At 37.7% G+C, this 16,673-nt stretch overlaps 1 protein-coding gene and 1 pseudogene across 3 annotated transcripts in view; one reads left to right on the top strand and one right to left on the bottom strand.

Annotated features, from left to right (window-relative positions):
* Positions 1–16,673, bottom strand: part of Fgf13 (fibroblast growth factor 13) — a 547,137-nt gene that overhangs the window by 132,254 nt on the left and 398,210 nt on the right. The window lies entirely within an intron of this gene.
* Positions 2,801–4,130, top strand: LOC110286705 (histidine--tRNA ligase, mitochondrial pseudogene; annotated as a pseudogene).

Here is a 16,673-nt window from a genome sequence, read left to right as displayed (position 1 = left end):
ATTTGTCTCATCAGCTACATAAATTAGCAGACTTGTTCTTGTGGTGCTAGGGATCGAACTTGGGGCTTTGGACTTGCTAGCTAAACACTCTATGACTGAGCCACACATTCTCCATTTACTTTTAGATATAAAGCCTGACTCATTAGCTCCAGTGTGCCTTGAGGTTGCCAGGGAACCCAGATTCATTTGAACTCATGCTTCTCTGTTTCTATCACCTAAATGGTAGGGTTAAAGGTAGAGATCATGTCTGGCTCCTGGGTTATATTTTTAACTTAAGTGATATGAAATATATATGATATGTGTGTGGTGCTTTATATTATCTTATATTGTTTTAAGTTAAAATTATCAGAAATTTTATTTACTCAATTTAATAGAAAATAAACAACTCTCACGAGCTCTAGAACTACCTATATTCTTTATGATCTTTAAATGATTTATTACTTTTTAGTAAATTAATCGCTATAAGAACTAAAAACACCAAGCTGGCATACTAAGCAAAGATGATAAGTTCCAAATAAGAAGGAGGTAGTCTGTCTTTGACATCTTAAATATTTTATTCTTCATTTTCCAAATCATCAATGAGCAATGACTCAGATGTATTACTAAGATGACATTTACCTTAACTAAATTTTCACCTGAATAATACCCTACCTCTAATTCATTAATTCCACAGGTGCCTATCAAGAATTCCTTCCGGATTTGGGTCTTGATGATGCACAGAAAACATTCAGCTGCTACTAGTGTTTTATTTTGGTTTTGGCTCCTAAATGGCAATAACAGATCATTCCACAAGATGGCACTCCTATTTCTTTGTATTTGTTTTCCATCATGATAAAAATATCTATTCTTTCTAACAGCTACTGAAAAACTAGAACCCTGATTTCTATTTCAGATTTCACTTTTTTTTTCTGAGTGATCATATCAACATATATTAGACACCTGGAAATATTTTATTTTCTCCCAGGGTAAGGGTATACTTTAGAGCATGGGTGTATGCTATGCTGTCTATGAGTTAAAATAATTCTCTACTACTGTGGGTGCCTATACTAGAAAGATACTCAACCTTTACTTTAAAAAATAAAGCAGAAACTTGCCCATAACACTGCAAGCAAGTAGAGCTCCGGTATGATGTATAATAGGCCAGTGCAGGTTAGGAGTTCTTGGACACATCACCTTATGCCTGCCAGGGCTGTTTCATTGCAGTTTTGACATCTCCATACCTAATTAGCCCATAACAACACTGGCCCCATGTGCCTTCACCTTAAGCCATGTATATCAAAATTAATAGATTAAGCTGAATTTATCAAATATCCAGAGGATAAAAGGAATTAAATTTATAGAAACAATGACTGAATGTTATATACCATAAAGTTTGCTAGGCAGTTTGAAAAGTATACTTTCTTCTAACATTATTAAGAATGTAGATAGCCAACACAAATGGATTCCATTTTCATCTGTATGTTTTCTGCTTTGTTTTAATATACTATGTCTTTTTGTTTGTGTGTTTTGATTTTATGTTTTGCTTTTGTTTGAGAGAATAAGACATTTGGGAAGAAATGAGAGATGGAAAAGAATAAGATCAAATTATATTATATGAAAACATTTCTAAACACAACATAATTTACAAACAGAAAGACTCATATGAGATGTTTTATGTCATAACAGATACCTATTTATAGTGTAGTCTAGGCAATTCTCAATTATTAAATAATTTCAATTAATCACCATGGCAATATTTTTAAGTTATATATACAAGGAAAAAAGGAATTTCAGAGTTCTCTCCTCTAGTAAATAGCATAACTGAGATGCATACTATGGACATAAAATTCTAGGATCTAAAATCCAATACTACAACTCTATTTCATGAATGCAAAATAAATTCGGAACATGAAACAAGAAAGTTCTCTAAGTTTCTGTTACTAAATCTAGATCTCTTTCTGAGTTGGTGTCTTTTCTCCTTCCTCCCCTTTGCTCTTCTCTGCCCTGAGTTATTTGCTTTTAGCTCTACTTAAGACCTCACTCATCTGTCTTCTCCTTTGTAGCTTCTTCCTTCATATTTAAAACACAATCTGGCTGGATATGGCAAATTTTCAGTTTGAAGACACTCAGCAGGTTCATGAATTGCGCACTACTAATTTGAAATAAAACATCAGTGATGTGGCTCGAGAAAGGGATGAGTGGTTAGAAAAAAAAAAAAAAAAGACCTTCTTAGATGACCAGTAACTTCATCAATTTATCACCACTAACCCAGTAGTATAAAAGACAACTGAAGGAATCTTACATACATATAAGAAAGAGAACAGCAAACAGGAATGGTCAAGAAGGTATAAATGAAATAAAGAAATTAACAAATGAAAGCTTGGAATTAATCAAGCATGTCCGACTGAGTAAACTAGGGATGTTACAAGATTAAAAAGGGGGGAAAGGCTTTTCTTCCCTCTTTCCCTTCCTCATTTCCTCCTCCCTCCTTTTCCTTCCTTCCTTCCTTCCTTCCTTCCTTCCTTCCTTCCTTCCTTCCTTCCTTCCTTCCTTCTTCCTTCCTTCCTTCCTTCCTTCCTTCCTTCCTTCCTTCCTTCCTTCCTCCCTCCCTCCCTCCCTCCCTCCCTCCCTCCCTCCCTCCCTCCCTCCCTCCCTTTCTTTCTCCCTTTTTTCCATTTTTTCTTTTTTTTTCATGTGGTCTCAGTGTGTAGACCTGGCTGCCCGGAGCTCACTCTGTAGGCCAGCTGGCCTTAAACTTATAGTGATCTGCCTGCCTCTGCTTCCAACTATTGGGATTAAAGGTTGCAAAGGCAGTGTTAACATGAAACCACATCAAGAAAAACCAAATTTTATCATCACGGTTCCAAAAGGCACCAGGGATTTAAGTCCTCAACAGATGGTTGTAAGGGAGAAAATTCTTGATAAGATATTTTAAATGTCATGGGGCAAAGGGGTTGGATATGCCAGCATTTGAGCTAAAAGAAATGCTCACTGAGAGGTATGAAGACAACTTCAGTCTCATGTATGATTTAAAGGATCAATGTGGAGAGTTACTGTCCCTTTTGTTCACTATCTGGCCATGAAAAAATTGAAGAAGATGAAACGATATCAAGTTGGAAAGGTGTGGAGGCGAGAGAGCCCAGCCATAGTCCAGTGCTACAGGGAGTTCTGTCAGTGTAATTTTGACATTGCTGGTGAGTTTGACTCAGTGATCCCTGATGCAGTGTCTGAAGATCATGTGTGATATCCTCAGTGGACTGAAACTGGGGGACTTTCTCATTAAGGTAAATGATTGTTGGGTTGTAGACGGGATGTTTGCTGTGGTGTTTCTGAAAGCAAGCTCTGTACCATTTGCTCCTCAATGGACAAACTAGACAAGATGTCTTGGGAAGACATGAGGCATGAGATGGTGGCAAAGAAAGGCCTAGAACCTGAGGTGGCCAATCGAATTGGGGACTAAATCCAATATCCCTGGTAGAGGAGTTGTTCAAGGATCCCAAATTATCCCAAAGTCAGCTGGCCTTGCAGGGCCTAGAGGACCTGAAGCTGTTCTTTGAATACCTGAGTTTATTTGGAATTGCTGATAAGATCTCCCTTGATCTGAGTCTGACCTAGGGCCTGGAATATTTTACAGGAATGGTTTATGAAGCAGTTCTGCTAGAGTCTCCAGCTCAGGACAGAAAGGAGACTGAGTGTGGGTAGTGTGGCTGCTGGCAGGTGCTATAACAGGCTGGTAGCCCAGTTTGATCCCAAGGGTCATAAGGTGCCTTATGTGAGGTTGATCATTGGAGTAGAGAGAATCTTCTACCTTGTGGAGCAGAAGATGAAGATTTCTGGTGAGAAGGTTCAAACCACAGAGATTCAAGTGTTTGTGGACATGCCCTAGAACAACTTTCTTTGAGAACGTTTGAAGATAATTGCAGAACTTTGGGATGCAGGGATCAAGGCAGAGATGCTTTATAAAACAACCCTAAACTGTAACCCAGCTGCACTATTGTGAGAAAACAGACATTCCTCTGATGGTCATTATTGGTGAACAAGAACAGAATGAAGGTGTCATCAAGCTCTATTCAGTGGCCAGCAGAGGGGAAGTGACCATTAATCAAGAAAGTCTTGTGGGGGAAATTCAGAAGGGACTGCCTGAGTCTTGATTAGTGCCTGATTTTCATCTGCTGCCCTTAGAAGAAATGGTTTCATCTAGGACTGAGCTCTGGTGGACTTTGTAACAGTTGGCCAGCATGGATGTTGTACAAATGTCTTCTGCTTTGAACTCTCCTGGATACAGAACTACAGAAGGTCCTGAGGACTCGTGGACTAGCATTAGCAGATGCTCTGCTAAAATGCACATGGCTGTCATGCCAAAGAGGCATCCTCTAGCTGCAAAGGCAGATCTGAAGTGCCTGTGAATTCTGTCAAATGGATGCGAGGATGGTTGCTATGAGCAAGGTTCTGGAAGTGTTGCCGGAGGCTAAGACTCTGAAACATTAAAATGAGAAGCTAAATATGCACTTCACTTTTGACCATAGCTTGGGGGCCAGATTCTGGAGAACTTGTCTACATCAGACTATGGGTTGTCCATGGAGTGTTAAATGGACAGTAAGAATGGACAGAAAAAAAGAGATGGTGTCCCAAGGGCCCAGCAGTGCATCTGTTGATTCTTCCAGTTAACAGTAGAAGGGTGAAGTTATTTTATAATTTTGAACACGGAACTTAATGGATGATAAGTTAGCGATATACTCCTTTGAGGTTTTGAACACCAAACTATGTTGAGAAGTATGAATAAATAAATCAAGATTTCCTTTGTTATAGTATTTTTTATAGTATTTTTTTCCAGATTATTCCATATACTGCTCTAGAGATTGGTCTAGAAGTGGTTATATGATATGTTACATTTCAAAAATGTACTAGTGGGATAGAGAGATTATTCACTGATTAAGGGTACATATTACTTTTGCAGAGGACCACATCAGGGTGATTACAACTACCTGTAACTCCAGTAACAGGTATCTGAGGCCCTCTTCTGGACTCCACAAACATCTGCACTTAATGTGCACACACTCATGCACAGACACATACACATACACATAATTAAGAATCAAACAATTTTTAAATGTAAAGAAAAGGGTAGGGAGAGAATAATGAACTTGAGACAGCCAGGAAAGAAGTCTATGAAAACGCAGCTCCTTCTCATCAATACTCGTAAATGGAAACAGTCTCCAGTGTCTACATAAACACTGCAGACTAGCAGGATGCACTCAAAACAAGATCCAACTGTTTTCTGTTTGAAAGAAACAAAGGATCACAAAAAATATGTCCTGATTGTAAAAGAATACATCAAGTATGGAACCCCAATATAAGCAGGAATAGTAGGTGCATGAGTCACTGATAAAATAGACTTCAACACAAAATTAATCAGAGGAGATAAGAAGGTCACCTGAGCCTGGCGTGGTGGCACACACCTTTAGTCCCAGCACTTGAGAGGCAGAGGCAGGTGGATTTCTGAGTTCAAGGCCAGCCTGGTCTACAAAGTGAGTTTCAAGACAGCCAGGGTTATACAGAGAAACCCTGTCTCAGAAAAAAAAAAAAAAAAAGGTCACCTGAGGGTCTGGAAAGATGGCTCGGTGATTAAGAACAGCTACTTCTCTTCCAGAGGACCTGAGTTCAGTTCCCATCATCTACATAAGGAGGGTAACAATTACCTGTAATTCCACAGGTACCCAAAAAAATGTGACCTCCACAAGTGCCTGCACACACACACACACACACACACACACACACACACACACACACACACACACACACATGAACACAACTAGATATAACTACAAATAAAATAAATCTTTTATTTTAAAAGTCATCATATCTTAATAAAGGGAATGGGTAACTATAAGGATCGAGGCTAAAAAGATTGATCCATTGGTAAAGTGCTTTTCTGGCAACCATAAAGACTTTGCTCTTAGAACCTACAAACATAAAGCTGGGCATGATGCATATGACCACCTAGCCAACTAGCCTAGTCTACGTAGTGAGTTCCAGGTCAGTGACAGAAGCCATCACAAACACACACAAAGGCAGGCAGCACCTAAGGACTGACAATTGAAGTTACCAAAGGTGCATAACAGACTTCATTCATTCATTAATTCATTCATTGCTCTCAACACTTGAAGAATGTATTTTCTCATCAGACAAAGCAAGTTATACAAAAGTAGACTGCATTTTAAACCATAAATTAAATGTTAATAACTAGAAAAAAATCAAATAAGTTTTTATATACATCATAATAGAATAAAGTTAGAAACAGCATAAGAAACTACATAAACATGTGGAAAGTTAAAAATTTACTTTTGAGATGGCCTAGTAGGCCATCATTGGAAAGAGAGGCCCATTGGACTTGCAAACTTTATATGCCCCAATATAGGGGAATGCCAGGGCCAAAAGAATGGGAATGGGTGGGTAGGGAAGTGGGGGGCGCTATGGGGGACTTGTGGGATAGCATTGGAAATGTAATTGAGGAAAATATGTAATAAAAATATTAAAAATCAAAAAAAAATTTACTTTTGAGCAATCAATACACTGATTGTTGACGTAAACAAGAAGAAAATATAAACATTACTAGTATTAAATGAAAACCAAACACACCTTATTAGAACCTTTGGGGTACTTGAATGGCAATTTTAATATATAATTTTGGAGATACAAGGATATAGAATAATAAATATCATATAGAGTGCAAATAAATAACTCACAGAGGTATTTTAATGTCATAAACTTAAGAATAAGGCAAATCCCAAATCTGTAAAATAAAGGAGATAATCAAGTAAAACCCATCAAGAACCAATTCACAACAATCCTGGTTAGGATGACATGAAAAGAACCAATTAAGGACAATCCTGGTTAGGATGACATGAAAAGAACCAATTCACAACAATCCTGGTTAGGATGACGTGAGAAGGACCAGTTCACAACAATCCTGGTTAGGATGACGTGAGAAGGAACCCCCAAACTATATTTATAGGAATATGAATTATTATAGCTACTACAAAAAAAAACTAAAACTAGAAATACCATTGAATCCAATTATTTCACTTTGGTGTATATATCCAAAGGAATAAATGCTAGTAAACATCAATGGTGTCCATATACATTACTATAGTACTCACAGTAGTCAAGATATAGAACTGATGTAGCTGTCTGTCAATATATGAATGGATAATTAAAATGAGGTACACCCAATGAAGCATTCTTCCATAATGAAGACTGAAATCATATCATGTGTAGAATAATAGACAGAACTGGGAATCATCATAATAAACAAAATAAGCCAGACTCAGAAAGTTAATGACACATGCTGCCTCTCAAATGTGGAATCTAAGTTAAAACAAAAACACATGAAAATAGCAGTGTGACTATTTGAGAAAATGATAAGTACCAGAATTAGGAAAGGAGACAGAAAGGGTAGGGCAGTGAACCCATATTATGCAAATATATGAAAATATCACAATGAAGAACAGTGGTTTTGTACAATTACTATGTAACAGGCCTCCTGTGTAGATTAAAAAAAAAGTATAGAAGCAAATCTACTTACTCCTCTGCACAAAATACAACCACAAACTATGGAAATATGTCAAGAGGCAACCCAAAAGGCTGCTTACAGCTGCCTATAAAGAGGACTAGAAAAGAGGCATGATATCTTAGGACTTCATGCGCCCAACAAATATGGGATGCAGGCTCATCAGTTCCTAAATCCCTTGCCGAGCAACTAGCAGGCTAATTTCTTGTTGCAGGACATGAGAAACCCTTTGACAATATCAGGTGATCTTGACACAAACAGCAAAGCAAGGAGGAGTGATTAAGCATCTGCCTCACAATAATCAGTCAAGGGATGTATTCTCGATCCCTTGAACTTCGATCCCCTAGAAACTCAGAGCACTCTTACAGCACTGGAAGGGACCAGCCACTGTAACACAGAGATCTACAATGTTTGTCTCTACAATTCACATATACTCCTTTAAGATACATCAGAAAATCAGGTTAAACCAAGCAAGAAAATTCTACCTTATGCCTGACAAATATTTGTCCACATAAAAGGAACAAACAGACCTAAGATTGCATTCTTCTTCCTACCAGGTAATGATACTTAATGGGTAAAAATAATGAGAAAGGCTTTCCCAAGAAAGCTATTGTTAGCTATTTGCCTTCAAAAATTCTCTCCTTCACCCATAAGTACAATTAGAGAGCCTGAAATATTTCATGGGCCATGCTGACCAAAACAGCACTGATCTAAAATCTAAGATGCCATTGTTCATGACTTATTTAGGCATCCGTGTGGAAAATTTCATGAATTCCCAGCCATAGACAAAGAACTAAGGTGAATAATGAGTACTGAGAAAGTGCTAGTCATCTTTGGAATGAGTCTCCTAATTGGTTATCTAATACAAAGTAGTCAGCTCTAAAGTAATATGCACACAAACAACAAAGATGGACTCAGCAGACTGCATGTGTAAGTTTATGATCTAGATATAGATATGTAACAATAAGAGTCAAAGAAAAGTTGGTCATTGAGAGGAAGATAGGAGTGCAAGGGTGGGGTTGAAAGGATTTAAATAAATTATATTTTAAAAGAGGGAAGCTATGGGGGAAAACTAAGCTGTAAATAAAATCATAACCCACTAAGTAGGACAAGATCACCATACCCTATCTTTGCTTATTGAATATCCACTCAACGAAAGAGATTTCCGTAGAATTCTATCTTCTGAATATATTAATAAAATATATAGGGCATATTTCAAAATATTCAAGTGTCATACAAAATACTTTAAACATTTAAAATGAAGTGGTGAGTATTTAGGCCATGTTAATACTGCATTAATTTAGCATTGTCTGCAAGGATTTTAAACGACCCATTATAAAAACATGTAGCAGCATTTATTTATCCTTTTGGTGACACAAATGAAAATATAGCAAAATTTCAGAGAATTAGAAGATAGAACCCAATGGGGATCCTAGAGATGCACACTACAATATTTTAAATCAAATTTTAACAGTACACGGGAGATTATATAGGGTGGCAGCAGTATACATGAGAAAAGAAGAATCAAATGCAAAAATCTGAACAGAAACTACAAAAAAGAACAAGCAGCAAACCAATATAAGACTGAACTTTCACATCATAGGAACCTTACAAGATGATGAGGAAAATGGGGCTGAAAAAATAAGTGTGTGGAAATAAGTGTAAGCTCCTCAAATTTGATTAAAATTATACCTCCTACAGATTCCGGAAGCTAACTCTGAATGGGATAAACCCAAAGAAATCATCGGTGACACATAAAACAATTAAAATTCTGAAAAAAAGACAAAAAATAAATCTTACAAGGAGCTGGAGAGATAGCACACATTACTCAGAAAGGAACATCAATTTGAATGACAGTGGATTACTCATCTGAAACCATGGAAACCAGAAAGCAGCAGAAAAATATTTCTCAAATACTGAATTTTAAAAGGTGTCTTTTTTTGTTTGTTTGTTTGTTTGTTTTATGAAAGACCATATGAAGAGAATGACTAGAGACTTGGAAAAAATTCTTACAAACTACATATCTGTCTGTTATTCTTCTTGGGACTCTAGCCTGCTTAGAGAAGATTCTTAAATAATGGCTTCCATAGAAAAAGAAAAAAAAAGTTAAGTCATTACAGGGTATTGCCATTGTTCTTGGCTATAGTACAGAAGTGGGCAGTTAGACCCTACTGCTGAAAATGACACATATTTTAGACTAGAGCATGGAGAGACCAGGCCGTTATTCACTCCTATTGGCTAGCTAGATACATGGTGAATCATCAGATAAGTTCCTTATTGTAGCTGAAAGTAATTAACAGAGAACCACAACTGGCCCCACTTCAAGCAGCAAGACACTACAGAATACTCAGTCTTAAGTGGGACATCTTTAGCAGCCTCCTCACTAGAAAGCTCAGGGTACTTTTTGGAAGAGAGAGGAAAGAATACTAAGAGCCAGAAATTGTGGATACGTTTAAAGAAACAGTGCTTTCCAGATGCAACAGGGCTGCATATATGAACTCACAGGGATTGTGACAGCATGAAAATGGACTGTACAGGCTCAAGTCAGACCAAAATCTCAGCATGGAGAAGGGAAAGGTGACCACACAGTCACAGTCATAGCTGAGCAGCTAATGGCATTAGCTGCTAGAAGGAGGGTAATGTCTTTAATGATGTGACCCTGGTAGGTCAACTATACCTTAGGACAAGTTCCACAGGAACTCAAACTATACTAGATGAATTGAAAAATAGAAAAATATGTCATAATGTTGGGTTGGTACAGATGTGGGAGGGGGTCTAGGGAGGGTAAATATAACCAAAATACTTTCTATGAAATTTTCAAAGAATTTATAAAAACTCCTTAAAAGAAACATGAAAAGCAACTAAATGCTAGAGAATTAAGGTTCAAAAATAAAAATCACATTGTCTGCCTCAAAATTATACAAAAGACATAAATAAATACTGTCAAAGATGGATGACAAATAACGATTTGGAAAAAATGCCATTAGCTGTCTGGAAAACAAAACAAAAAAGAACCATGGCAAGCTAGCGCTACAAACTTATCAAGACAGCTAAAATTCGTGATACCAGAAAGAATTTTCAATGAATTAGCATACAAAACAAGGAAACTACTCAGAAATCCATATGCATACACAGAGGCAAATGTGGGTGATACTGTAGAACTCCAGGTACAATTGATGTTTTCTGTGAATATCAATATCCAAATTGTATTGTGTAATTATGGGATGCTACAATTGAGGGAATCTAGGGAGTTGTGCAATGGGTTTCTGGATACTGTTTCTGATAATTATCTCAATAGCAAGTGCAATTTAAAAACGTACTTGTCACTCAACTGAAATAAATAAAAGAACCCATCATCTTCTTATATAGCTACACCCACTACTGCCTTTCACTACTGCTTTTTAAAGTTTTCTAATACAGACAAACCACTGAAAGTCTTCTAACTTGTCATCTGGGTTTCATCATCATTTAATCAATCCTCAAACTTGCAAATGTCAACAATGAACTTCTTATCTTTGTGTCCAGTGTTGAAACCTACTATATTTATTTTACTTTGGAAAGCTTGGTTTCTTTCCCACATCACTCAACTATCTGTAATCCCATGTTTGGACTTTTATTTCTCTACTTGTCTACATTTGTCCTTTCCTACCACAACATCATACTAGCAATAGTCCCATTTCATCTGACTATATCTCTCCATCTAGAACTTTGTTCTTGGGTCTTATGTCAGTTTTCTTCTCTGTAGAACCATCTTCAACAACCAATAGGCATGTCCAACATATAAACAGTTTTGTGCCACCTCACTTCTCCATTTGATATCATTGCTTCACAGCAAAATCTCTTTTATAAGTCAATAGCCATTATTTTCAGTCTACTTTTTTTTTTTAAAGATTTATTTATTGATTATATGTAAGTACACTGTAGCTGTCTTCAGACACTCCAGAAGAGGGAGTCAGATCTTGTTACGGATGGTTGTGAGCCACCATGTGGTTGCTGGGATTTGAACTCCGGACCTTCGGAAGAGCAGTCGGGTGCTCTTACCCACTGAGCCATCTCCCCAGCCCCCTTCAGTCTACTTTTTATAAACTGTGCTCACACTGATCTATTTTGTTCCTACTGATCTCTAGAGATAAGAATTCTGTCAAAATCATTAACAATCCTCATGCAGTCAAATGATTAGATACTTATTCTTCCAAACTTATTTTTCTTTAGCTCACTGTAGAACATACTATGAACAATTACCCCATCTTTGATATGATCTACTCTTCCCTTGGTTTCTTGAACACTTTATGCATTTACACGTATTTTTATCTCACTGGAATTTTCATCTCAGTCTGTTTTACAGTATTCATTTTTTTCCCTTTCACATAACTTTAATCAAGCCAACAGTTTGAAATATTATGTGTGTTATATCTCTAGTTCACACTTCCACTAACTTGTTCAGTTGACTACCTGACACCTCCACATAGATGGCTAGTAAGCAATTCAAACACAATATAAGAACCAAGTCCATAAACCTTCCAAACAAATTCCTCTTGATTTCACAGTTGCTCCTATTAAACAAAGCATTAGTTGAAGGGAGTAAAAAGCCCACAGGAACTGGGCATGGTGGTACACAAGGCTAGCATTCAAAGTGCAAGGCAAAATGATCTTCCAAAGTTTTAAACCAGCTTGGTATACATACAAAGTTAGAGAGTAGCTAAAACTATGTAGTAAGACATGCTGTTTCAAAAAGTTAAATCAACAAACATCGAAAGATGGCCTAGTCGGCCATCACTGGAAAGAGAAGTCCATTGGACTTGCAAACTTTATATGCCCCAGTACAGGGGAATGCCAGGGCCAAAAAGTGGGAGTGGTTGGGTAGGGGAGTGGGTAGGAGGGTATGAGGGACTTTTGGGATAGCATTGGAAATGTAAATGAGAAAAATACCTAATAGAAAGTATTTAAAAAATCAACAAACAAGTATAGTTGCTCTTTCTAAGGTATGCATTACTCAACTTGCTCTCCCAGGGTTTTCCATTCAGGGTTTGCTTTCCAGATTTCTCTAATCTACAGTACCTGCTTCAAGCAGTAGTTTTTTTGGTGCTCTTGTTTTGTTTTGTTTTGTTTTTGTTTGTTTGTTTGTTTTTAAAATACCTCTATGACTCAGTTAAGATTCTCCTACCTATCTTTGCTCTTGACTTCTCGATGTCTTATACCTACCCAGAGCCAACATCACTTACTATCAAGGCTAAGGAGCAGCAATGACCAAACAGAATGCATCTGAAATCTTTCAGGAACTTAGTCCAGCTAAATCTATTTCTGAGGAACTGTGTGAATTTGTGCAAGCCAGACAGTCCCTATTAACACTAGAATTTCATTAGCTACTTCTAATTTTCAACTATAAAGCCTGAGTTCTACAAGCACTACTTTGAACATATGAAATACAATAGTTAATTTTCTTTTTAACTTTGAAAAGTCTGTCCAGTAAACCAATGCTTTCTTCTGTCTTTTGAGAAACAGAGAAATCTTAAATTCCCAAATGAAACTGCCAGTATCAGCCCACTTAATAGTTTAAATTGCAACAATTTTAGATTAATTTCTCTACCATGTTGGTTCTTGTCTGACTTTTCAAAGGAGATGACTTCTCCTCATTATCTACACCATGAAAATGTTTGAAAAGAAACGAAATGAGGAATGATTAATTAATATTAGAATTAACCTTTAATCAGGCAGATGAGGCTGTAGACATTTCAAGGAATCATTGGCCTTTGTAGCCAAGATCTTCTTGCAAAGAGAAAGGATGCTGCTTCCCGAAACAGATACTGAGTATGTTAATCTATTAGGGTTGTTGCTACAGCTTCTCATATGTTAAGCGGCTCAAGCATCAGATATTTATTTTTCACAGTGGAGATGTTTCAAAACCAGGGGGCTTGCATGCTCTGGTTCTTCCAGGTTGCATAAAGACAACCTTACTGATATATTTTCATAGGGTAGAAAATAAACCAATGAGAGGTTGCCTGTGGATCTTCACACCCTCTGTTCCCTCAGATACAAACTTCTAACCAGTAGCACTGAGACTGAATGCCAGCAGCAGTCCTCCTCCCCCAGTTTATGCCTCCTGTGGATCCCAGAGATTATATTCTCCCCTTTCTCCAGCCTCCACACCAGCAAGCATCCTGCCCCATATGCACACACCAGCAGAGCAGGCTAGTAAAACAGGCAACACATTCCCAACCACTCTCTAAAAATCCAGAGAGGAAACAAACCAAAGAACAACAACAACAACAAAACAATAAACAAAAACCCAGAAATCTGTACCTAGAATGCAGACATCTAGACATGTAAACACCAGTGTAAGAATACAATCAATAACAGCAAGTGAAATGACTCAACCAGTGCCCAGCTAGCCCACTACAGCAGGTCTTGAATATTCCAAGATAGCTGAACTCTAAGAAAAAAGATCTTAAAACCAGCTATACAAAGATGATAAAGGTCCTTAAAAGGAAATCAATACATCCCTCAAAGAAATCCAGGAAAATACAAACAAATAATTGGAGGGAATGAATACATCACTCAAAGAAGGCTAAGAGAAACAAACAAACAAACAGTTAAAGGAAATGAATAAAACTGTTCAAGACCTGAGAATGAAATTAGAAGATTGGTGCCTTATTTAGTCATCAGAATGGCTTTCTCTGGCTGGAGGTGAGAGCAGGTGGTGCAGAGACTCACAGCCAGATATTATGTGGAAAGAGAGTTTAAACTGGATGTCTCCATTGGTCCTTTCCTGTTGGAGCTCAGGGAACTCTTGAAAGAGGGGGAGGAGTCAGAGATGATGGAGGATACCAGGAGAACATGGCCCACTGAATCAACTGAGCAGGGCTCATTGGGCTCACAGAGACCGAAGCAGCAAGCACAGGGTCTGCATGGGTCTGCACCAGGTCCTCTGTGTATGTTATGGCTGTTACTTTGGTGGCTTTGTGCGACTTCTAACAGGGGGAGCGCGGGTATCTCTGATTCTTTTGCCTGCTCTTGAGATCTGTTTCCTTCTACTGGATTGCCTTGAGGGCATTTGTTTTTTTCTTATTGTATCCTGTTTTGTTTTCATATTTATTTTCTTTTAGAAGCCTGCTCTTTTTTTTAAGGGAAACAGAGGAAAAGTGTATCTTGTAAAGATTGGATGTGGGTAGAGAAGTGGAGGGAGGGGAAACTGTGGTCAGGATGTATTGTATGAGAGAAAAATTTGTATTTTCTCTCTTTTTAAAATATTTATTTATTTTATGTATACGAGTACACTGTAGCTGTCCTCAGGCACACCAGAAGAGGGCATCAGATCCTATTACAGATGGCTGTGAGCCACTATGTGGTTGCTTGGAACTGAAGTCAGAACCTCTGGAACAGCAGTGTTCTTAACCACTGGGCCATCTCCCCAGCCCAAAATATGTATTTTTAATAAACAAGAATATAGCAGAAAATCATGAGCATCATGTGAGTGTGTGTGTGTGTGTGTGTGTGTGTTGAAGCTATTTGTCTTTTGTTTCTGTATACTGTTTTTTTTTCATATTTGATTGTTTCATTTTGGAGGGGGAGTGTATCTTGTATTTTCAATAAACAAGAAAGAAAGAAAGAAAGAAAGAAAGAAAGAAAGAAAGAAAGAAAGAAAGAAAGAAAGAAAGAAAGAAAGACAGGAAGAAAGAAAGAAAGAAAGAAAGAAAGAAAGAAAGAAAGAAAGAAAGAAAGAAAGAAAGAAAGACAGGAAGAAAGAAAGAAAGAAAGAAAGAAAGAAAGAAAGAAAGAAAGAAAGAAAGAAAGAAAGAAAGAAAGAAAGAAAGAAAGAAAGAAAAGAAAGAAAGAAAGAAAGGAGAGAGGGAGTGAGGGAGGGAAGGAGAGAGGGAGTGAGGGAGGGAAGGAGAGAGGGAGTGAGGGAGGGAGGGAGAGAGGGAGTGAGGGAGGGAAGGAGAGAGAGAGAGAGAGAGAGAGAGAGAGAGAGAGAGACAGACAGACAGAGAGAGAGAGAGAGAGAGAGAGAGAGAGAAAGAACTGTATCTTGGACCTCTCCTCATATTGTAACTCTCATATCGGGAGTCTTCCACCTGCACAGAATGACTATTTCCCAACAACCCACCTTCTAATACCATCACATGAGTACAGGGATTTCAACATATGATTTGTAGGCATATGAAAACACTAATTGCAGGGCAGTGGTGGTGCACTTTGGAGGCAGAGGCAGGCGAAAATTCGAGTTCGAGCGCAGCCTGGTCTACAGAGTGAGTTCCAGGACAGCCAGGGCAACACAGAGAAATCCTGTCTCAAAAAAACAAAACAAAACAAAACAAAACAAAAAAAACAAAACAACAACAACAACAAATACAAAATACAAAAAAAACCCACTACACCCTTGGCTGATTAGTGACTAACTGAAGCAAAGACCTAATGCCTCTATGCTCTATCCTTATACATACCTTATCCATGGACTTGGAACTATTGCCAAGATAGGGCAAGAACTTAAGAAAAAAACATTTTTGTCCTCAGCTTTTATTTTTGACATTTGCCAATTTCTATGACTTTGCTCTCTGGCATTGGTAAAATTTCTACTTATAATGACTCAAAATGTATCTGAAGGACTGACAAGATTGCTCAGTGGGTAGAGGCAGTTGTTGCCAAGCCAAAAGATAGATCCAAGTTCAATTTCAAGTACCCGTCTGGTAAAGAGAAGTGACTTCTAGGGTTTGTCTTTTGACTTCCACATGCAAGCCTTTGCATTCATACTAAATGAAGACATTTAATGAAATTAAACCATAAATGTAACTAAGGCATTTTTCTGGTGAGCCTCCTTTGACTCTGCCAAGGGGCTCTTAGCCTAGCTTCCTAACAACTCCTCCACACATAAGCTGTGGGCTATCACAATGACATCAGTTTACCTATGAATACTACCTCTTCTATATATTTTTTATCATGAGAATATGGAGTGAGACTAATGTGTTGAAAGTGTAGTTATTCCTCAGAATCTGCAGGGTTTAGTTGCAAGTTGACTCATACATGTGAGACTATGCTCATGCTGAACTCTCATGAATATGTGTGATGTTTGTATATAATCTCAACACATCAGCTCATCTACTTTAAATCCTTTCTAGAGCATTTATAG

The sequence above is a fragment of the Mus caroli genome, unplaced genomic scaffold, assembly GCF_978045245.1.
Source record: "Mus caroli unplaced genomic scaffold, Mus_caroli_1 scaffold_5, whole genome shotgun sequence".
Taxonomy (NCBI): Eukaryota; Metazoa; Chordata; class Mammalia; order Rodentia; family Muridae; genus Mus; species Mus caroli.
This window is presented reverse-complemented; position numbering and strand designations above follow the sequence as displayed.